We start from the raw sequence: 23,993 nt of genomic DNA, 5'->3' as shown, positions 1-23,993 counted from the left end.
CTTTTGACAAAATTCAACAGCCCTTCATGCTAAAAACGCTCAATAAATACGGTATTGATGGAATGTACCTCAAAATAATAAGAGCTATTTATGACAAACCCACAGCCAATATCATACTGAATGGGCAAAAACTGGAAAAATTCCCTTTGAAAACTGGTACAAGACAGGGATGCCCTCTCTCACCACTCCTATTCAACATAGTGTTGGAAGTCCTGGCTAGGGCAATCAGGCAAGAGAAAGAAATCAAGGGTATTCAGTTAGGAAAAGAAGAAGTCAAATTGTCCCTGTTTGCAGATGACACGATTGTGTATTTAGAAAACCCCATCGTCTCAGCCCAAAATCTCCTTAAGCTGATAAGCAACTTCAGCAAAGTCTCAGGATACAAAATTAATGTGCAAAAATCACAAGCATTCTTATACACCAGTAACAGACAAACAGAGAGCCAAGTCAGGAATGAACTTCCATTCACAATTGCTTCAAAGAGAATCAAATACCTAGGAATCCAACTTACAAGGGATGTCAAGGACCTCTTCAAGGAGAACTACAAACCACTGCTCAGTGAAATCAAAGAGGACACAAACAAATGGAAGAACATACCATGCTCATGGATAGGAAGAATCAATATTGTGAAAATGGCCATACTGCCCAAGGTTATTTATAGATTCAATGCCATCCCCATCAAGCTACCAATGAGTTTCTTCACAGAATTGGAAAAAACTGCTTTAAAGTTCATATGGAACCAAAAAAGAGCCCGCATTGCCAAGACAATCCTAAGTCAAAAGGACAAAGCTGGAGGCGTCACGCTACCTGACTTCAAACTATACTACAAGGCTACAGTAACCAAAACAGCATGGTACTGGTACCAAAACAGAGCTATAGACCAAAGGAACAGAACAGAGTCCTCAGAAATAATACCACACATCTACAGCCATCTGATCTTTGACAAACCTGAGAGAAACAAGAAATGGGGAAAGGATTCCCTATTTAATAAATGGTGCTGGGAAAATTGGCTAGCCATAAGTAGAAAGCTGAAACTGGATCCTTTCCTTACTCCTTATACGAAGATTAATTCAAGATGGATTAGAGACTTAAATGTTAGACCTAATACCATAAAAACCCAGAAGAATATCTAGGTAGTACCATTCAGGACATAGGCATGGGCAAGGACTTCATGTCTAAAACACCAAAAGCAACAGCAGCAAAAGCCAAAATTGACAAATGGGATCTAATTCAACTAAAGAGCTTTTGCACAGCAAAAGAAACTACCATCAGAGTGAACAGGCAACCTACAGAATGGGAGAAAATTTTTGCAATCTACTCATCTGACAAAGGGCTAATATCCAGAATCTACAAAGAACTCAAACAAATAAACAAGAAAAAAACAAACAACCCCATCAAAAAGTGGGCAAAGGATATGAACAGACATTTCTCAAAAGAAGACATTCATACAGCCAACAGACACATGAAAAAATGCTCATCATCACTCGCCATCAGAGAAATGCAAATCAAAACCACAATGAGATACCATCTCACGCCAGTTAGAATGGCAATCATTAAAAAATCAGGAAACAACAGGTGTTGGAGAGGATGTGGAGAAATAGGAACACTTTTACACTGTTGGTGGGATTGTAAACTAGTTCAACCATTATGGAAAACAGTATGGCAATTCCTCAAGGATCTAGAACTAGATGTACCATATGACCCAGCCATCCCACTACTGGGTATATACCCAAAGGATTATAAATTATTCTACTACAAAGACACATGCACACGTATGTTTATTGCAGCACTATTCACAATAGCAAAGACTTGGAATCAACCCAAATGTCCATCTGTGACAGACTGGATTAAGAAAATGTGGCACATATACACCATGGAATACTATGCAGCCATAAAAAAGGATGAGTTTGCGTCCTTTGTAGGGACATGGATGCAGCTGGAAACCATCATTCTTAGCAAACTATCACAAGAACAGAAAACCAAACACCGCATGTTCTCACTCATAGGTGGGAACTGAACAATGAGATCACTTGGACTCGGGAAGGGGAACATCACACACCGGGGCCTATCATGGGGAGGGGGGAGGAGGGAGGGATTGCATTGGGGAGTTATACATGATATAAATGATGAATTGATGGGTGCTGACGAGTTGATGGGTGCAGCACACCAACATGGCACAAATATACATATGTTACAAACCTGCACGTTATGCACATGTACCCTAGAACTTAAAGTATAATAAAAAATAAAAAAATTAAAAAATAAAAAATAAATAAAAAAAAGAAAGAAAATATATCAAGGCTCACATTTTTGCTCTGGTACTATAACTCAAAGATGATGATTTGAGATATTCAAAATGAAGAGTCAGGTGCTTTAAAAATGAATGTAATGAATAACATTTAAATATGATTTAAATATTTGAAGTGCAGGAGCGTTCTGTGAAGAGATTTTGCTTTCTTTCCTATTTTAATCACTAACCAAATAAAATAAATGTCTGATAAAGAAAAAGCAAGTTATTAATAGTCCATACTAAACTCATACATTGAAATTAACATAGGAATATAATGGTATAAATTCCTGTTAACAGCTTATCACAGTAAACACAACCACAAAAATCCATGTTGGTGTTATTTCTAAATATTTTTTAAAAGCTCAGTTTCTTAGAAACTTTCCTACAAAATTATAAGAACTCCATCAATGAACACTCATTATCACACTTGGCTTGAGAAGTTTCACCAGAAAACTGCATCTCAGACACCGCAGTGTGACCGGATTCACACAATACCTTGCTGCCAAGCTGATTCACCATCTCAACAGCACAAAACGCTCTGGAGTGCAGAAGTTGGCTTTCAAAAACGGCTGGAAGCCCTTTTAAAGGCCTAAATCAGAAGTATAAATAATTTCATAACCAAATACCATTAGAAAATCCTGTTGTGATGGATAAATACCCATGAATCACAGCTGTCTCTCAGCATGATAAGCCAGGCAGCAACTAATTAGCTTCTAAGAAGCACATGAAGCTACTTTTTAATAATAATGCTTCTTGAACAAGAAGGATTATGATGTTCTAATTTCATTTTGTAAATTATTGCTTTATCATCTCTAAAGAAATAATTTTAATAAAAAGAAACAGAATCTGTCAAAGGAATCAGTATCCCTCGCTGTAGTTGTTTTGGTTTGGCTGTCTTGCTCAGGGCTGATATGTTTACATTTTTCTAAACAGTCAAGTATCTACGGTTACTACATTGTTAACAATCTAGAATTCAGTTTCTACTTTTTTCTCATAAGGCTTAGGACACTCAGAAAAGATGCTGGGAAACTTCAAAGTGCACAAAATACCAACATAAAATGCCTGTAACAGAAGAGTCAGGTTATAAGAAAGATTCTCTCTATAGAAATAACTAGCAGCATCAATGGTCTACAGACTTAAAGAGCTCTTAACATAGTATTACAAACATGTCATCAGGCTTTCAACTCATTGCAGTCTCCCATGGCCTAAAATGGCCACTTCTGTTAGACTGCTTGAGAATATTCTCTCTGTCTATGTCCTTTTTCACTGGTAACATCTCAGTACAGCCTGTATCACATTTGTCTCTCCAAGCAGGACTACAAGCCTGTTAATGGAATGATCAGATTTCACATATCTTCTGTACTATAAATTGCCTAAGTGTCAAGCCTAAGGGCATACAGTAAGGTATTGATTAGTGAAAAGTTATTGATTAGTACTATGGAATGCATACACAAAACTATATTCTTTTAAACTAGTGTTAACTGATTGGTTTTAGCTGATTGGTTTCCTTAATGATATTCAATAGGGAAAATTTGGAAACTACAGGCAAGAAGTAAAGTGAATAAAAATCACCTGAATCACCCATAGATAACCACTGTTTAAATTTGTTTATAACTCTCAGTATTTTTTCTACAAATCTATAGTTTTCACTCATACTGCATTTTCCTTCTCTTTAAAATACTCAAAGGGTCTCAAACTTGTTACATAAGTTAGGCAGGTACCACTAATATAGAAGACCAACTGAGTGGAAGATATTAAGCTGCTTGCCTAACAACTAAGGCACAACACACTCCACAGGCCAAAAAACCACACAAAAAAAACAGCCAAACAAAACACAGTCTCTACAGAGCCACATACAACAAACCCTGGTTTGGCATCCTTGTAGTACAAAATCATTTTAAATAACAGTATAATTTCCAATACTAAGATATCACTTACGTAACCATTCCCTTTTTATTCCATACTAGATTCTTACATACATATTAGAATGGAAAGCCTGTAGCTTTCAGATATTGGAAGTAAGTTCTGCTTTTTGGACAGAATGTTCATCAATTAAATTAAGTTTAAGTTTAGTATCATAATAGTAGTGTTATAAAGAGAACAACACTGGGTGAGAAAGGCCAGGGAAAAACACAGAGAAAGAAACAATTTCTTGACAGGAAGTAATGGCAAAAAAAGAAATTGATATTCAAGAAATTTCCTAAAATAGATTTAAGAGGTTATAAAAAATATGAGAAAGATCACTGTATGAAGTGCTACATAAGCAGAAGCAGTATGTGTTTCCACCTGAAAAGTGGAATGCACAAAGGTTAATAAAAAATCAATATGCTTTCCCCAAGGCAGTGAACAAGCAGCAACATAAGTGGTGCTTCATCATATTTAACTCTATGTGACATCTACAGGCAAATGTTCTAAGAACAACAGTGTGGCCTAAATCAGAGCTAAAAGGATGTGAATCACCTGAATACAGATGATAATTGCATAGGTGTCAATGAAATGCACAAGGAATATGTACAGAATATGACTAGCCCAGGACTAGAATTTAGTTGTAGAAATGCTCATGCAATAAAGGGCTGAGAAGTAAAATAGAAGAAACTATTGAAGGAAACACTAGAGTTGCAAAATAATAAATGAACACAGTCCCCCCCCCCCCATTTTTTAAGCTGTTCTTCAATATAAGATGACGTGACCTTGCCTAAAAAGCAGAACCCAGAAGGCAAAAGGGTCTCAAAAAAATAAAAACAAAAAGCAGAAACGAAGAGCCAAGAAGAGGGAAGCAAATCACAAGACAATAGGCTAAAATTAAAAAGGGAAATGAGTAGCACAAGGAAGGACTGTAAAAACACACGGATTTAATAGCAGAATACATAAATAATAACAAAAGTAAACCCCATTCTGTACACAGTAAAAAGTAGAAATGAAGCTGTGTGAAGTCTGAATCAGAAGTATAGAACGTCAATTTAATATGCTCTCCATGATCAGAAAGCAAAGGAAATTGCAATGATAAAATATATTGTTGAGAAAGAAACCATTATAAGAAAAATAAAATGAGCTCAGGTATAGGTGCTAAAGCTGGAAACATCCTATACAATTTTCTAATTTGCAAGGTTAATAAAAATTGATTTAAAAAATTTTTATGGATGGAGCAGGAAGAAAAAACATCTTGTCAACAAAGTAGTAAAAAGCAGATAATATGAAATGACATAGAGCAACAACTACAGATGTTTGAGGGAAAATTATTGTGACTCAAGTGTTTTATTTAGTATTTTACTTAATTTGGACTACAGAAATCCAGGTAAATAAGTACACTGCTGAGTGTCTCCTTAACCATTTTTCCAATGGTTCTATTTTCCTAGTTGTAAGTAACATATTTCTTGAGCTACATTGGTAGAATTTCTTGACTTCTCTGATAACCACTTCAAAGCATTAACTAATCTTTTTCTGTTGTAGCATGTGATAACAATGGCTAAGAATTTCACTTAGTTGGAACACTATGCCTGAATAATCTTTAAACAAAAATTTCTACTTATTTTTTCAACATTCAAAGAGGCACAGATTATAGAGCAACATAATGTCCACCTTAATTACCAAAGATCTCTGCTAATTATTTCCTGTGTCTGAAACTTAGACTGAATGGTCCTGGCCTTTGAATTTTTAAGTGGTAAAAATTATAAAAGTCACTCAGCAATAGATATTATCTTTATCAACCACTTCTAATATTATCTTTCCATCTAGGGTGTATAAATGTCCCTCTGCTGCTTACACTTGAAAATTTCTAGATAGATAGATAAATAGATAGATAGATAGATAGATAGATAGATAGATAGATAGATAGATAGATAATTTGTCATATATATTATATATATTACATATAAATATATAGTAAAATCTTAACCAAGTAAACATGCAGAAGAAAAAGGCATGTCTTTAAGATCTACAAACAATGTCACATAACTTGTTTTCCCAGGGTCTTCAATGATAATCCATGGCAATCATAGTCCTCTAACTACAGTCAGTTTTCCAATGTTTGAGAAAAAACAGAGCCAAATTAACCTTCACTTTCCCGTATTTTATAACTACAAAACAGGGAATTATCTTCTACATGCATACCTTTTGCACTTGATCTTCCAAGATACTTCTAAATCAGAAAATAGAAAAGTTTGTTACAGAGCAATGAGGAAACTGCCATCCTAAAATGAAACAAAAAGTCTGTTTTTTGGAGCTGTAGTTCTGTATCACCTGGCTTTCACCATAAAGCTAGATCTCATTAAAGATAAAAGGGAATGGACTGAAAAAAAAAAAAAAAAAAAGAGAGGGAAGGTCATTCGATTCTCTTTACCATGTAGCCAAAATTATTTTAATGGACTTAACCAATTTCATATTTGGTTCTTCAGTAAACCAGCTATATACACATAACTCCAAATTGCTTAGTTCTTTGAAATGGCAGGCACTAATTATGGTGAAACATTTTACAACATTTGAACAAACTTTTTCCTGTAGGGCTGAAAAAGATTATATAGCTACCTAACACTTATGAAGAGTGATAAGCAAGATGCAAGATGCTGTAACTGTGGCTCATAATATTCTGAGAAATAGACTCCACATTACATGACAAAAACTTCATGAACAAGTCAAATGACTGTGAAAAGGGCAGTATCATCTCTCTTAGGCTGGCTTTAGAACAAACTGATTAAAATAAACCCATGCATTACTCTCCATGGCTAATAAACATCTTTTCATTCTACTTGTAGATCTAGTGGCAGCTGTGACTCAGCCAACAGAGCCTAGCTCTTGCACAAATTAGCTGGCATGAATGCCAGCATTATCACTTATTTCTGCTGCAGTAACTCTGAGACACTGATACAGCCAGAATAGAGGTAGTGATTTCCTTTGACATATGATGAGGTAATAAAACTTTTGGCACTGCTGCCACTCATACTTTACCTCAATGATTTGACTGTAAAACACATAGCTCCATTGTCTTATCCTTTTTTATTAGATTTTATAAACTCTCCATCTACAAGTATGCTAATGGCACATTTCAATACATTTCATTTATACAGAGTCAACACCCTATGCCAGAAGAGACAGAGGAAGTAGATAGAAAACTGGATGATAGAAAAGACAGACACATAGATAGATAAAACAGATACACATTGAGTATGGAAAACCTTAAACTGTTTTTCCTCTGCTCTCACACCACAACAATCAACTTCTGACCAATCAGTTTCATGTTGAGGTTCCCAAACTCCCCCTTTAGGTTTGATTTCCTTGCTAGAGCAGCTCACAGAACTAAGGGAAAGTTGTTTACTGGTTTGTTCTAAAGGACATAATGATGGATATAGATGAAGAAATACATAGGACAATGTACGGGGAAGGAGCACAGAGCTTCCATGTCCTTCCTGAATGTGCCACCCTCCAGGAACCTCCATGTGTTCAGCTAGTTTCTTGGGCCTTTTATGGATACTTCATTGAAAAGGCATGATTGAAGCATGGATAACCATGTCAAAATGTGATCAGACAAAAAGGGTATGATCTTACACTAACAGAATAAATGAGGAAACCCAGAAAGGCCTGTTGGATTCTTCTTGACCCTTCTGTGTGGTATTTCTTCCTCCAAGGGTATGGGGAGGACCCTCTCTGGACTGCAGGCCTTATAATCCACAATGGAAGATTAGAGTCCTGTCTTGGACAGTGAAAGAACAGCAAGAGAAGGTCAAGGAGGGATAGATTCTGTTTCCTGATCCTACTTCTGAGGCCCAAAGGGCCCCAATATTATTTTTTAAAGACTGTAACAAAGGGCTGTGGGAGTTGTAAGCCAGAAATTGTGGATGAAAATCTGTAGCAATGGATGGATGGATGGATGGATGGATGGATGGATGGATAGATGGACACACACATGCATGGATGGATGGATGCATGCATGGATGGATGGATGGATGGACGGATGGATGGATGGATGGATGGATAGCTCACAGTATCACAGACATATAGACAGATGTGGAAGGATGATGAATAGATGACAAGTAAATAATGTATGACAGGTATATGGCTGAAGATAATTTACATTGATTTTCAAAGGGCTAACTTTAACTTGATGAAAACTACTTAAATAAGTAGCAGTAAATGCAAAAACTTAAAAACCTCCTTTTGTTACATTTGTCGTGGCAAGTTGTAAAGGATCCCCAAAATCCTAAGGTTTCCTTTCTTTAGGTATGCTCAACCTTAAGCTTGTGTGTTTATCTTCATACTTATGGAAAGGGATCAGAAATCAAAGCAGAAAGGAAAATTCGCATGTATACTGGGTTGTTTTTTGCTTTAGTTTTTGTTTTGGTTTTAAATACCAAAGTAGGAAACAAGAAATAATCACTTTATTTTCAGCATACTCAATATTCTCACTGCTGCTAGAATTTCTTCATTAAACCACAGCTGACTTTTCAGCAGTAATAATGGAATCCAGAAAACAGTAAAATAGTATCTTCATTGCACAATCAACTTATGTTTCCAGTCCAACAGAAAAAAATATCTTTCAAGAACAAGGGCAAAATCCCTAAATAAGGAAATTCTGAAAGTGTATTTTAGATAAACAATGATCCCAAATGGATAGTGCAAGAATAAAGACGCAGGAAGAAATCAAGAGCATAGAAAATGGTAAAATGTAGAAAATAAATTTTAAAGTCATTAACAGTATCTTGTGGTGTATAAATGCAAACTCAAGAAAAGAGAATCAAAAGACGTGACAACAATAGAACTAAAATTGGGAGAAGGTTAAAGAAAGTTGATGTGCTTTAAGTTGCATATATTATTCAGAATAAGGATAAAGATATTATGTAACTTCAGATTTTGTTATGTTAAATATGTATGAGTAAAATTTCAGTGGCAACTACTGAAAATATATGCAAATATAACTTCCAAACTACTTGAGAAAAAATTGTATGAAAAATATATATATACACACATGCAAGGCAATTCAAAAAGGCAAAAAGCAGAGAAAAAGAAGCATAAATAAGCTGGGAAAGGAAAGGCAACAGAAAATGGTAGATCTAATATGTATAAATGAATCAAATGTACCAAGTAAAAAGAAGAGCAATCAGCCTGGACTTAAAGTTTATACTTTAGTCTTGTACAGGAAACATAACTTAAAATGACAGGAGCAAGACTAAAAGCAAAAGGATAAAAAACATGAATAGAGAAAAGTCTAAACAAAAGTGAAGATAGCCATATTAATCCATACAACATAAACACTGAGGCAAAAAACATAACTGGAAACATAGAGGGTCATTTTGGGGAAGATACACAATAATAAAAAATAATACAGAGTTTTAAAAATACAGTGTAACAACTATGCACATAGCATTTACAATGTACTAGGTACTACAAGTAATCTAGAGATGATTTAAGGTACACGGAAGCACAGGTGTTGGACATATGCCAATACTACAGCATTTTATACAAGGGACTTGAACGTCCACAGAATTTGGTGTCCATACAAGTGGGGTGCTGAACCCAATCCCCCATGAACATCAAAAGATGACTATACTTTCCAAATTGATATACAGATTTAATACAGTTGACATCAAAACCCAAATAAATTTGTGGGGGCCTTCAAATTTGACAATCCAAAAAAAAAAAAAGGAAATTTAAAAGTTGATACTTTGCTGGAAGGACAAAGGGCCAAGATGAGTCACTACTCTTGAAAAATAAAGGAGGACTTCTCCTTCTCCAAATCAAAATTAACTATAATGCTACTATAATAAACACAGTATACACAGAAAAAGAAAGACCATTAGAACAGAATAGAAAGCACAGAATGAGACACACCCACACATCAGTTCTTGACATACAACAGAAGAGCTACTGTAGATCGGGGGGAAAAGATGGACCTTTTCATAAATGGTGGTGAGACAACTGGGTATCCATGTGTAAAAAAATAACGTTGAACCCCTATTTCTTATCATACACAAAAGTCAACTGTTAAAAATTGATGGGTTAAAAAATACATATCAAAATTAAGCTTATTTAAAGTTTTTAAGAGATAAGATAGGTGGTCTTGTGAGGCCACGGTTTTATAATCAGAAATCCTGCAATCTTCAATTTAATCTGCCCTAGCTGATGGTAGAGGGTAGTCCCCTGAGCAGAAATCAAGATTATTATTCATGAAAAACACTAAATTTATTATGTTCTTATTTTTGTAGTTTCAGGGGAAAAAAAAAATCTCAAAACCTCAAAAGATCCATCACTTGTGAACATGGATACTGATGTAAAGAAGTACTAATTATTTGCTGATAATGAAAAACAGAAAAAAAAGCCTATATATCTGAGGACTATCCAGAAAAAAATAGAAGACGTTTGTAACTTAAAATGTCAACACTCTAAGATATTTTAGGAGTACTTCCAGAAGAGAAATCAATGGCTAAACTAAGTTTTACTGCATTGTATAAGCTTCCGTATTTCTAGATGAAAATCACACTGAGTTTCCATGTTTAAAATAAAAGTACTAAGCTATTAGAAAAAAAAAATAATAAAGGGTTTAGTATAAACATCCAAATTAAAGTTGTAGGAGAAAATTTTCCTAAAATATTCGAGGGTGACATTAACATTAATTATGCTCTAAATTTAGAGAAAAGTGTTCCTTTTGAAAGACTGATTTACTTATTCTGCTTTATCTATCTTTATGAGAACTTAGTGATGGAAGAATACGGAGCCATTATAACTCACATTTTAAGTGACATTGACCAAAAAAGGTAATAGCAGGCTAGCCACTATAAATACTATTTTTCTGGTATCTATTTTACAAGTTGTTTTATATAGCTACCCTTTCATTAATGCTTCTATAAATACCATTTATCCAGTATCTATTTTACAAGTTATTTTATATAGATACCCCTTCATTAATGATTCTATAAATACCATTTTTCTGGTACCTATTTTACAGCTTATTTTATATACATACGCCTTCATTAATGCCTCCAATCAACTTTTTATTGTATCCCTAGAAATGGGACAAATCCATACATTTCAATAACTAAAAATCTCCCAGTGAAGTTTATTTGTCAGTTACTGATTATTCCACAACTTGTGACATTTCCGTTTTGAAGATAAAAGATAGACAGAAAAACCAATTACAGGACTACTTTCTTTCACAAACACCATGCCCCAATATTTACTTGAAATCCACATTAGTTTTCCTTTGACAGACAGGGGAACAAGGAGACATTCCTGGCAACAACTCACTGAAGCATAATGCCTACCTCTAAATTAGTAAAAAAAACTGAAGAAGAAAAAAAAAAAAGCAGCTGCTATGTCTCTATTCAGAATCACACAGCAGCTGTGAAAGCAGTTTTATTCTTCCACTTCCAAGTCAGTGATTCAAAACCCTTGCCCAGAAGTGTGCCAGCAACTACCACACTAATTGCAAAATTGCCATAGCAATGAAATGACAATAGCCATGCATGTTCATTTGGATGACCAAGCCGGGGCTATTTATAACTGCAATAATGACTCCAACAAGAAAGTCATAGAGGACGGGCTAATTAAGGTGTGCAAATCCAAATATGTTCAAGACTTGACTTCATGTTTTATTCAGCTTACCCCAGAAAAATGTTGACTATAATCCCATTAACTATTTTTTACTTTTTTAAAAAACAAAACATCCGTTCTTACACAAAATATATCAAACTTCGAATTATTTTTCTCCAGTGATTTTTGAATGAGAATTCTTCAGTACCAATTATAAAAATCATTTAAAATGATTGCCAGGCATGGTATGATGACTCATGCCTATAATCCCAGCAGTTTCAGAGGCCAAGGTGAGAGGATCACTTCAAGTCAGGAGTTTGAGATCCGCCTGGGCAACACAGTAAGAACTTGTCTGTACAAAACATTTTTTAAAATTAGCCAAGCATGGTGGTACACACCTGTGATCCCAGCTACTCAGGCAGCTGTGGCAGGAGGATCACTTGAGTCCACAAGTTTAAGGCTGCAGTGAGCTATAATCGCACCACTGTACTTCAGCCTGGGTGACAAAGAGACAGCCCTGTCTCTAAAATATATATACTATATTATGTGTACTGTGTATACATATATATTAATATGTACCCTCACACATACATACACATATATCCCTAATCCGTTTGTCACAAGAAAGTGGTCTTAACTTTTTAACATATAAGTTTCAAAAATAAATAGTAATCATTATTTTAATATATTTCAATGTAAATAAAAATACCTAATGTGGAGTCATTACTTACTGAAGAAAGAACAAAAACGACAATAATCTCTCAAAGAGACTAACAGACTCCCACAGTGCAAGGAAATTCTTTTTCAAATCAAGGAAACTTCATTTAGGTGTCCCACAGTGTTCTTCTGCCTTCTTAAAATTACCAAAATTGGAATCTACCACAAGCAAGCTACATCTCATAGGAAAAGATCAGTAGATTGACTTGCCACCATAACAAATAGAGCAAAATATTTCATCAAACTTGTTACTGTTTCCATCAAGGATGCTGTTCAAGGCTATCACAAAAGACTAAGTGTTAGTGGTGAGAAACAACAGCAAAAATCACAATGAATCATTATTATAATACTAGAAATCCTTCAAAAACCTGTAACTGATGGTTAATTAATTAAATCAAACCTTATCAAAAAAAATCCAATCTAAAAATTGATCATTTCAAAGAAAAATTATTTTTTTAAAACGGAATAATACTGATTAAAAGGAGCATTTAAAAACTAAATATTGGGGAGCAAGCTGGCCGAATAGGAACAGCTCCAGTCTCCAACTCCCAGCGCGAGCGACACAGAAGACCGGTGATTTCTGCATTTTCAACTGAGGTACTGGGGTCATCTCACTAGGGAGTGGGGGACAATCGGTGCTGGTCAGCTGCTGCAGCCTGACCAGCGAGAGCTGAAGCAGGGCGAGGCATCGCCTCACCTGGAAGCCAAGGGGGAAGGGAATCCGTTTTCCTAGCCAGGGGAACTGAGACACACAACACCTGGAAAATCGGGTAACTCCCACCCCAATACTGCACTTTAAGCAGACAGGCACACCATGAGAATATATCCCACACCTGGCCGGGAGGGTCCCACGCCCACGGAGCCTCCCTCACTGCTAACACAGCAGTCTGCAGCGATCTATCCGCAAGGCAGCAGCGAGGCTGGGGGAGGGGCGCCCGCCATTGCTGAGGCTTAAGTAGGTAAATAAAGCCGCTGGGAAGCTCGAACTGGGTGGAGCTCACAGCAGCTCAAGGAAGCCTGCCTGTCTCTATAGTCTCCACCTCTGGGGACAGCACACAGCTGAAGACCAACAGGGGAAGCAGCGGGGGCTGGTGCAGACGCGAACGACTCTGTCGGACAGCTTTGGGGAGAGCCGTGGATCTCCCAACACGGAGGTTGAGATCTGAGAACGGACAGACTGCCTGCTCAGGTGGGTCCCTGACCCCTGAGTAGCCTAGCTGGGAGACATCCCCCATTAGGGGCAGGCTGACACCCCACACCTCACAGGGTGGAGTACACCCCTGAGAGGAAACTTCCAAAGGAAGAATCAGACAGGTACACTCGCTGTTCAGCAATATTCTATCTTCGGCAACCTCTGCTGCTGATACCCAGGCAAACAGGGTCTGGAGTGGACCTCAAACAATCTCCAACCGACCAACAGACAGTCCTTCTGACTGTCAGAAGGAAAACTATCAAACAGGAAGGACACCTATACCAAAACCCCATCAGTACGTCACCATCATCAAAGACCAGAGACAGATAAAACCACAAAGATGGGGAAGAAGCAGGGCAGAAAAGCTGAAAATTCAAAAAAAAAGAGCGCATCTCCCCCTGCAAAGGAGCGCAGCCCATCGCCAGCAACGGATCGAAGCTGGTCTGAGAATGACTTTGACGAGATGAGAGAAGAAGGCTTCAGTCCATCAAACTTCTCAGAGCTAAAGGAGGAATTACGTACCCAGCGCAAAGAAACTAAATATCTTGAAAAAAGAGTGGAAGAATTGACAGCTAGACTAATTAATGCAGAGAAGATCATAAACGAAATGACAGAGATGAAAACCATGACACAAGAAATACATGACAAATGCACAAGCTTCAGTAACCGACTCGATCAACTGGAAGAAAGAGTATCAGCGATAGAGGATCAAATGAATGAAATGAAGCGAGAAGAGAAACCAAAAGAAAGAAGAAGAAAAAGAAATGAACAAAGCCTGCAAGAAGTATGGGATTATGTAAAAAGACCAAATCTACGTCTGATTGGGGTGCCTGAAAGTGAGGGGGAAAATGGAACCAAGTTGGAAAACACTCTTCAGGATATCATCCAGGAGAACTTCCCCAACCTAGTAGGGCAGGCCAACATTCAAATTCAGGAAATACAGAGAACGCCACAAAGATACTCCTCCAGAAGAGCAACTCCAAGACACATAATTGCCAGATTCACCAAAGTTGAAATGAAGGAAAAAATCTTAAGGGCAGCCACAGAGAAAGGTCGGGTTACCCACAAAGGGAAGCCCATCAGACTAACAGCAGATCTCTCGGCAGAAACTCTACAAGCCAGAAGAGAGTGGGGGCCAATATTCAACGTTCTTAAAGAAAAGAATTTTAAACCCAGAATTTCATATCCAGCCAAACTAAGTTTCATAAGTGAAGGAGAAAGAAAATCCTTTACAGATAAGCAAATGCTTAGAGATTTTGTCACCACCAGGCCTGCCTTACAAGAGACCCTGAAGGAAGCCCTAAACATGGAAAGGAACAACTGGTACCAGCCATTGCAAAAACATGCCAAAATGTAAAGACCATTGAGGCTAGGAAGAAACTGCATCAACTAACGAGCAAAATAACCAGTTAATATCATAATGACAGGATCAAGTTCACACATAACAATATTAACCTTAAATGTAAATGGACTAAATGCACCAATTAAAAGACACAGACTGGCAAACTGGATAAAGAGTCAAGACCCATCAGTCTGCTGTATTCAGGAGTCCCATCTCACATGCAGAGACAAACATAGGCTCAAAATAAAGGGATGGAGGAAGATCTACCAAGCAAATAGAGAACAAAAAAAAGCAGGGGTTGCAATCCTAGTCTCTGATAAAACAGACTTTAAACCATCAAAGATCAAAAGAGACAAAGAAGGCCATTACATAATGGAATACGGATCAATTCAACAGGAAGAGCTAACCCTCCTAAATATATATGCACCCAATACAGGAGCACCCAGATTCATAAAGCAAGTCCTTAGAGACTTACAAAGAGACTTAGACTCCCATACAATAATAATGGGAGACTTCAACACTCCACTGTCAACATTAGACAGATCAACGAGACAGAAAGTTAACAAGGATATCCAGGAATTGAACTCATCTCTGCACCAAGCGGACCTCATAGACATCTATAGAACTCTCCACCCCAAATCAACAGAATATACATTCTTCTCAGCACCACATCGCACTTATTCCAAAATTGACCACATAATTGGAAGTAAAGCACTCCTCAGCAAATGTACAAGAACAGAAATTATAACAAACTGTCTCTCAGACCACAGTGCAATCAAACTAGAACTCAGGACTAAGAAACTCAATCAAAACCGCTCAACTACATGGAAACTGAACAACCTGCTCCTGAATGAATACTGGGTACATAACGAAATGAAAGCAGAAATAAAGATGTTCTTTGAAACCAATGAGAACAAAGATACAACATACCAGAATCTCTGGGACACATTTAAAGCAGTGTGTAGAGGGAAATTGATAGCACTAAATGCCCACAAGAGAAAGCAGGAAAGATCTAAAATTGACACTCGAACATCACAATTAAAAGAACTAGAGAGGCAAGAGCAAACACATTCAAAAGCTAGCAGAAGGCAAGAAATCACTAACACCAGAGCAGAACTGAAGGAGATAGAGACACAAAAAACCCTCCAAAAAATCAATGAATCCAAGAGTTGGTTTTTTGAAAAGATCAACAACATTGACAGACCGCTAGCAAGACTAATAAAGAAGAAAAGAGAGAGGAATCAAATAGACGCAATAAAAAATGATAAAGGGTATATCACCACCGACCCCACAGAAATACAAACTACCATCAGAGAATACTATAAACGCCTTTATGCAAATCAACTAGAAAATCTAGAAGAAATGGATAATTTCCTGGACACTTACACTCTCCCAAGACTAAACCAGGAAGAAGTTGAATCCCTGAATAGACCAATAGCAGGCTCTGAAATTGAGGCAACAATCAATAGCCTACCCACCAAAAAAAGTCCAGGACCAGATGGATTCACAGCTGAATTCTACCAGAGGTACAAGGAGGAGCTGGTACCATTCCTTCTGAAACTATTCCAATCAATAGAAAAAGAGGGAATCCTCCCTAACTCATTTTATGAGGCCAACATCATCCTGATACCAAAGCCTGGCAGAGACACAACAAAAAAAGAGAATTTTAGACCAATATCCCTGATGAACATCGATGCAAAAATTCTCAATAAAATACTGGCAAACCGGATTCAGCAGCACAGCAAAAAGCTTATCCACCATGATCAAGTGGGCTTCATCCCTGGGATGCAAGGCTGGTTCAACATTCGCAAATCAATAAATGTAATCCAGCATATAAACAGAACCAAAGACAAGAACCACATGATTGTCTCAATAGATGCAGAAAAGGCTTTTGACAAAATTCAACAGCCCTTCATGCTAAAAACGCTCAATAAATTCGGTATTGATGGAACGTACCTCAAAATAATAAGAGCTATTTATGACAAACCCACAGCTAATATCATTCTGAATGGGCAAAAACTGGAAAAATTCCCTTTGAAAACTGGCACAAGACAGGGATGCCCTCTCTCACCACTCCTATTCAACATAGTCTTGGAAGTTCTGGCTAGGGCAATCAGGCAAGAGAAAGAAATCAAGGGTATTCAGTTAGGAAAAGAAGAAGTCAAATTGTCCCTGTTTGCAGATGACATGATTGTATATTTAGAAAACCCCATTGTCTCAGCCCAAAATCTCCTTAAGCTGATAAGCAACTTCAGCAAAGTCTCAGGATACAAAATTAATGTGCAAAACTCACAAGCATTCTTATACACCAGTAACAGACAAGCAGAGAGCCAAATCAGGAATGAACTTCCATTCACAATTGCTTCAAAGAGAATAAAATACCTAGGAATTCAACTTACAAGGGATGTCAAGGACCTCTTCAAGGAGAACTACAAACCACTGCTCAGTGAAATCAAAGAGGACACAAACAAATGGAAGAACATACCATGCTCATGGATAGGAAGAATCAATATTGTGAAAATGGCCATACTGCCCAAGGTTATTTATAGATTCAATGCCATCCCCATCAAGCTACCAATGACTTTCTTCACAGAATTGGAAAAAACTGCTTTAAAGTTCATATGGAACCAAAAAAGAGCCCGCATTGCCAAGACAATCCTAAGTCAAAAGGACAAAGCTGGAGGCGTCACGCTACCTGACTTCAAACTATACTACAAGGCTACAGTAACCAAAACAGCATGGTACTGGTACCAAAACAGAGCTATAGACCAATGGAACAGAACAGAGTCCTCAGAAATAATACCACACATCTACAACCATCTGTTCTTTGACAAACCTGAGAGAAACAAGAAATGGGGAAAGGATTCCCTATTTAATAAATGGTGCTGGGAAAATTGGCTAGCCATAAGTAGAAAGCTGAAACTGGATCCTTTCCTTACCCCTTATACGAAGATTAATTCAAGATGGATTAGAGACTTAAATGTTAGACCTAATACCATAAAAACCCTAGAAGAAAATCTAGGTAGTACCATTCAGGACATAGGCATGGGCAAGGACTTCATGTCTAAAACACCAAAAGCAACGGCAGCAAAAGCCAAAATTGACAAATGGGATCTAATTAAACTAAAGAGCTTTTGCACAGCAAAAGAAACTACCATCAGAGTGAACAGGCAACCTACAGAATGGGAGAAAATTTTTGCAATCTACTCATCTGACAAAGGGCTAATATCCAGAATCTACAAAGAACTCAAACAAATATACAAGAAAAAAACAAACAACCCCATCAAAAAGTGGGCAAAGGATATGAACAGACATTTCTCAAAAGAAGACATTCATACAGCCAACAGACACATGAAAAAATGCTCATCATCACTCGCCATCAGAGAAATGCAAATCAAAACCACAATGAGATACCATCTCACGCCAGTTAGAATGGCAATCATTAAGAAGTCAGGAAACAACAGTTGTTGGAGAGGATGTGGAGAAATAGGAACACTTTTACACTGTTGGTGGGATTGTAAACTAGTTCAACCATTATGGAAAACAGTATGGCAATTCCTCAAGGATCTAGAACTAGATGTACCATATGACCCAGCCATCCCACTGCTGGGTATATACCCAAAGGATTATAAATTATTCTACTACAAAGACACATGCACACGTATGTTTATTGCGGCACTATTCACAATAGCAAAGACTTGGAATCAACCCAAATGTCCATCTGTGACAGACTGGATTAAGAAAATGTGGCACATATACACCATGGAATACTAGGCAGCCATAAAAAAGGACGAGTTTGCGTCCTTTGTAGGGACATGGATGCAGCTGGAAACCATCATTCTTAGCAAACTATCACAAGAAGAGAAAACCAAACACCGCATGTTCTCACTCATAGGTGGGAACTGAACAATGAGATCACTTGGACTCGGGAAGGGGAACATCACACACTGGGGCCTATCATGGGGAGGAGGGAGGAGGGAGGGATTGCACTGGGGAGTTATACATGATATAAATGATGAATTGATGGGTGCTGACGAGTTGATGGGTGCAGCACACCAACATGGCATAAGTATACATATGTAACAAACCTGCACGTTATGCACATGTACCCTAGAACTTAAAGTATAATAAAAAAAAAAACTAAATATTGATATCCTTAAAATTAAGTGAAACAGCAAAACAATCCCAGTTTTTTATTTCTAATTCATTCAGCAAATATTATATACACTGATACCAGAAAGTTATACTTATCTTGAAAAGCTTAAATTTTAGATACTAAAAAATGCAAAGATAGAGCAGCAATATTTAAGTGAGACCAGAAAGCAAAATGAAGGTAACTCCAGTCCACAGGGGGCTACCTGAACAGGAATATCGACATGAAAATAAACTGTTGAGAGAACACAATAATTATGGATTATTCTGGCTATGTTAATAACTTACTCAAATCTCTCTGCCACCCTGCACAATCTGCCCGTTTATAAACTATTGTTGCCAGGCATGGTGGCTCACAACTATCTTATAATCCCCACACTTCGGAAAGCCAAGCTAGGAGAATTGTCGGAGCTTAGGAGTTCCAGACCAGCCTGGGAAACATAGTGAAACCTCATCTTTACATAAATAAATAAATAAATAAATAAATAAATAAATAAATAAATAAAACTAGGTAGGCATGGTAGTGCATGTCTGTAGTCCTAGCTACTCAGGAGGCTGAGGCCAGAGGATCACTTGAGCCCAGGAGATCAAGGCTGCAGTGGGCTGCTATCATACCACTGCACTCCAGCCTGGGCAACAGAGTGAGACTCTGTCTCAAACAAACAAACAATCAAACAAAAATTGTTAGCTGTCATCTAAGACTCTATAAATGTTCTACATGGCTTGGATACCTTATAACTTCTCCATCACAACCTGAAGTGACCCAAAGGGCTAGCTATTTTCAGAGGATACAAATATTCTATTGTGATACTTCATTACAAAATGTAACCACAATGGAGATAAGGTGAGTCAGGAGCTAAACAATAATTTCTTAAATACCCTACCATGAGGAAGGTTTTACAAACGTGTTTTATTTCAAAATCTCACAAAAACACATTGAAATAGGTATTGTTAGCCCCATTTTACAACCAGCGTGACAAAACACCCAAGGTCACACAGTCAGTAAATGGCAAGACTGTCTAATCCTAATATTCATGTTTATGTGGCTAAACAGTCCCTCTAAAAGTATTTATACTCGACACACTCTTCAAAAAGCTTTAGAAAACTTACACATTCAAAACAACCTAAGAAAACACACACATATTAAACGGAGCATCCTAATCAAAGTAACTAAATGTAGAGGTTTGAGATTAAATATTTACAAATTTAACTTGGAGTCCCTGGAACCTACCACCCTCTCCAGGCAAAGAGGTCACCCAGAAATCTTCAGGCCTGCATCTCATGATGTATAATGCAAGGAGCGAAAGAACAAACTGTACTGAGTATAACATTTAGTAAATGGCCCCAAAGCTAGCCATAAAACAAACCCACACATATTCCTGCTAGTTCCACTTATCTAAAATATCACTATCCTAAAGGAAAACTGCGTAGTACATCAATGTCAGGTCAGAGAAATAACATGCACTTTTAAAGAAAGGGATAAAGCATTAAAGACTATCAGCTCCTTCAGACTCCGCCTAATAAATATGCACTAGGAGAAGATGTCCCACTATGTTCTAGAGGGTAGAATTAAGATATAAATAAGCAATAATAATCCATCACTTATTCAGAAAATGTTTAACACAACCCAGAATAAAATGCCATGCCTACACATAAAATGTAAAATACAAGGAACCAAGTGATGTGGCTGGAGACAAAAAAGTACAATTAATAAAAACACATAATTATGATGATGCATAGTATAGTAAATGTACTCCTACGGATAAGAAAGACTCATGAGTTTGTTCATAAGAGGCAGAAGATTGCTTTGGGTTTGTCAGGCAGCTTCACGAACTAAGCTTGCACGTTAAAATGAAGTCAATGAAAGGAAAATGAAGTCTTCATGATAAGATATCAGAGCCACATAACTATCAAAATCTAAATCTCAAAGTTGACACAAAGCTTTTTTTCTCAAATTATGAGATTTATAAATCTTAAAGACTTAGTTTTACAATTCTTAGGGAAATTAATTTAAATAAACTCAAAGTAAATCATACATGTTATGTGTCATATAGACAGAACATGTTTGAATTTCAATAATGAACAACATTTGAGTTGCAGCTTTGCCACTTACACTTCATATGTAACCATGGGAAAATGACTTTTATCTGGTTCCTGGTGTACAAAACTGTAAATCGGGGGTGATACCAAGAGGCTTTAGGATTCAGTTAGCTAATGTATAGGATGCATGAGGAAAGCGTAAGTGCTAGTTTACTACATAAATTCTTATTTATTTTTAAGCAATAGGGTCTTCCGCTGTGCTCAGGCTGGAGTACAGTGGTGCAATCACAGCTCACTGCAGCCTTGAACCCCTGGGCTCAAGTGATCCTCCCACCTCAGCCTCCCGAGTAGCTACAGTTATGCGCCACCATGCCTGGCTAATTTTTTAATTTTTTTATTTTGGTAGAGACGGGGTCTCACTTTGTTGCTGTTGCTGTTGTTGATAATGTATTTTGTATCTAAGAACCATGTTTATTTGAAAGAACTTTACTCTTCAGTAATAAAATGAGTATATTATTTAAACATAGTAAACATGGTTAATATTGTTTCCAAATCCTTTTAAACCATTTTATTTACACAGACATGCTAATTCTATGTAATTGGTGTTAATTTCTAATACCATTCTGCCATCTCCCTAAACATATAGCTTTCTACTCAGTTTTGTTTTCATCATTCTACTAATACTAATTAGTATTACCATTACATGTCTATTCAGAACTGCAGAAACTACTAATTTATTACACATCTATTCAGGACTACAGAAATATTAAAGCACATACAACTGCATGTTTCTTCTGTCTCCCCAAACTTTATATTAGTCAAAGAATATTCAGCATAAAATCCAATTTTTCTATTTACTTTTTCTCTTCTTTCTTCTTCACTGTTTAATCCCATAGACAGGTTGCTTCTGGTGAAAATAGATTATTCTTTTTTTCTTGGTGAAGACAGGGTCTCACTCTGTCACCCAGGCTGGTGCACACTAATGCAATCTTGGCTCACTGCAGCCTCAACCTCCTAGACTCAAGAAATCCTCCTGCCCCAGCCTCCTGAGTAGCTGGGGCAACCGGCAACCACTACTATGCCCAGTTATTTATTTTTTGTTTTATTTTAATAGAGACAGGGTCAAACTATGTTGCCCAGGGTGGTCTCCAACTACTGGCCTCAAGTGATCCTCCCACCTCAGCATCCCAAAGTGCTGGGATTACAGGCATATACCTCTGACAAGTTTTACTAAAGAAAAATTATTTTGCATGGTTTACTTTTCACTAGTATCTTCTGGCCTGCTTCCAAAGATATCAGAATAACCTGGATCAATGATAGCCAGTGTGCACAGTCTGTAGTATTTTCCACATGCTGTGCCCAGTCCAGTATTATTACCACTGTAGTGATGAATACCAGTTTGGGCCAACATGGTATAGTACTCTATTGGGGAGTTCCTCAAAGCTGGGCACTTGTTAGTGAGGATGACCAATTTTGCTTTTTCCTATCTAATCATCTTCAGAATCTGCTTGTACCCCAGCATGTACTTTCCACTTTTCATAACAAGTTGGAGCCTAGAGTTGATCAACTCCAGTGACTTTTTCATCTTTTTTGCCACCATCATCTTCCTGGCTTAGGTACCAGATGGCCCCCAACCATGAACAGCCACCAAGATGGCCAGGGAATGAGAAAAGCAAATTGTTCATTCTTATCATGGTGAACAAATATTTTGTTTCACAGAAAATTTAACCTTCAGAATTATACATTTTTCCATAAATTTAAAAATAATGTACTCTACAAAAAAAAAAAAAGTTATCATAGACACAGCTGATAAATATCAAACTAATTAACTTGAGTTCTCTTGTTTTTTCTCACCCATTCATCGATGAGAGGTAAAAACAGCAGGAATATGGTCCAAAAACAAGTCACAAAGAAAGAGCTAGACAGCATCTGAACAATCAAGAGCTGACCACAGGGTCTTCTTGTTAAGAAAACATATATAGCTTAATGAATGCAATTACACATTATACTTATTCATTAAATGCTTCCAAACAATACTTTTAGTGGTATTTAGTAACAAATTTATCTCTCTTTTGCATCCATTCAATTAAAAAAAAAATTGGGTGAAAACTACATGCACCTTAAATATATCAAGAAATATAAAGAAATTAAGTCAGAGAAAAAAGAAAAGTCTCCTGAACTATGGTCTCCAGTATAACAGCTGACATTTCCGTAATAGTACCTTTTATTATAATCCATTAGCAACTGCTAAATTACCAGCATCTACAGATGCTATCTTGCTACCATGAAAATACAGAACATATGAATTAATTAGGACTGTGGTTGGAAAAAAAGGGACAGAAGGGTGCCTAGTTTCCACAGGAAGCGGTTTCCTTCAATAGTTTTATTATTATTATTCATCTAACAAATATCTCATGTTTTAAAATCTAATCTAATTATTTGGCACGTAACCTTTTTTATCAGACAAGGCATCAGTTCTACATTACTTACTTGCTGATTTCTTCAATTCTGGATTTAATCAACAGGTTTCACATCAATACTGTGCACCCCTTTTTGCTGGTCATTATTTCTTATATACAATCAGTTTAAGAGAGCTATTTGTCATTGTTACAAAAACACTACTATCACCACGGCTCCTTTCCTTGAGAGGTAGTTTATAAACAAATTCCTGAATGGAGGTTTCCAAACACCAAAGTTATCCTGTGAATGCAGTAAGAATATTCCCTCAGAAAGGCATAAAG

The 23,993-nt window shown here is 37.0% G+C and overlaps 1 protein-coding gene and 1 pseudogene across 1 annotated transcript in view; both read right to left on the bottom strand.

The window, feature by feature from the left end:
• SLC2A13 (solute carrier family 2 member 13) overlaps positions 1 to 23,993 on the bottom strand; it is a 400,273-nt gene that overhangs the window by 340,089 nt on the left and 36,191 nt on the right. The window lies entirely within an intron of this gene.
• LOC115900062 lies at positions 22,508 to 22,855 on the bottom strand (annotated as a pseudogene).

This window comes from Rhinopithecus roxellana, chromosome 10 (assembly GCF_007565055.1).
Source record: "Rhinopithecus roxellana isolate Shanxi Qingling chromosome 10, ASM756505v1, whole genome shotgun sequence".
NCBI lineage: Eukaryota > Metazoa > Chordata > Mammalia > Primates > Cercopithecidae > Rhinopithecus > Rhinopithecus roxellana.
Note: the sequence above shows the minus strand (reverse complement) of the source record. Positions and strands in the feature narration are given on the sequence as shown.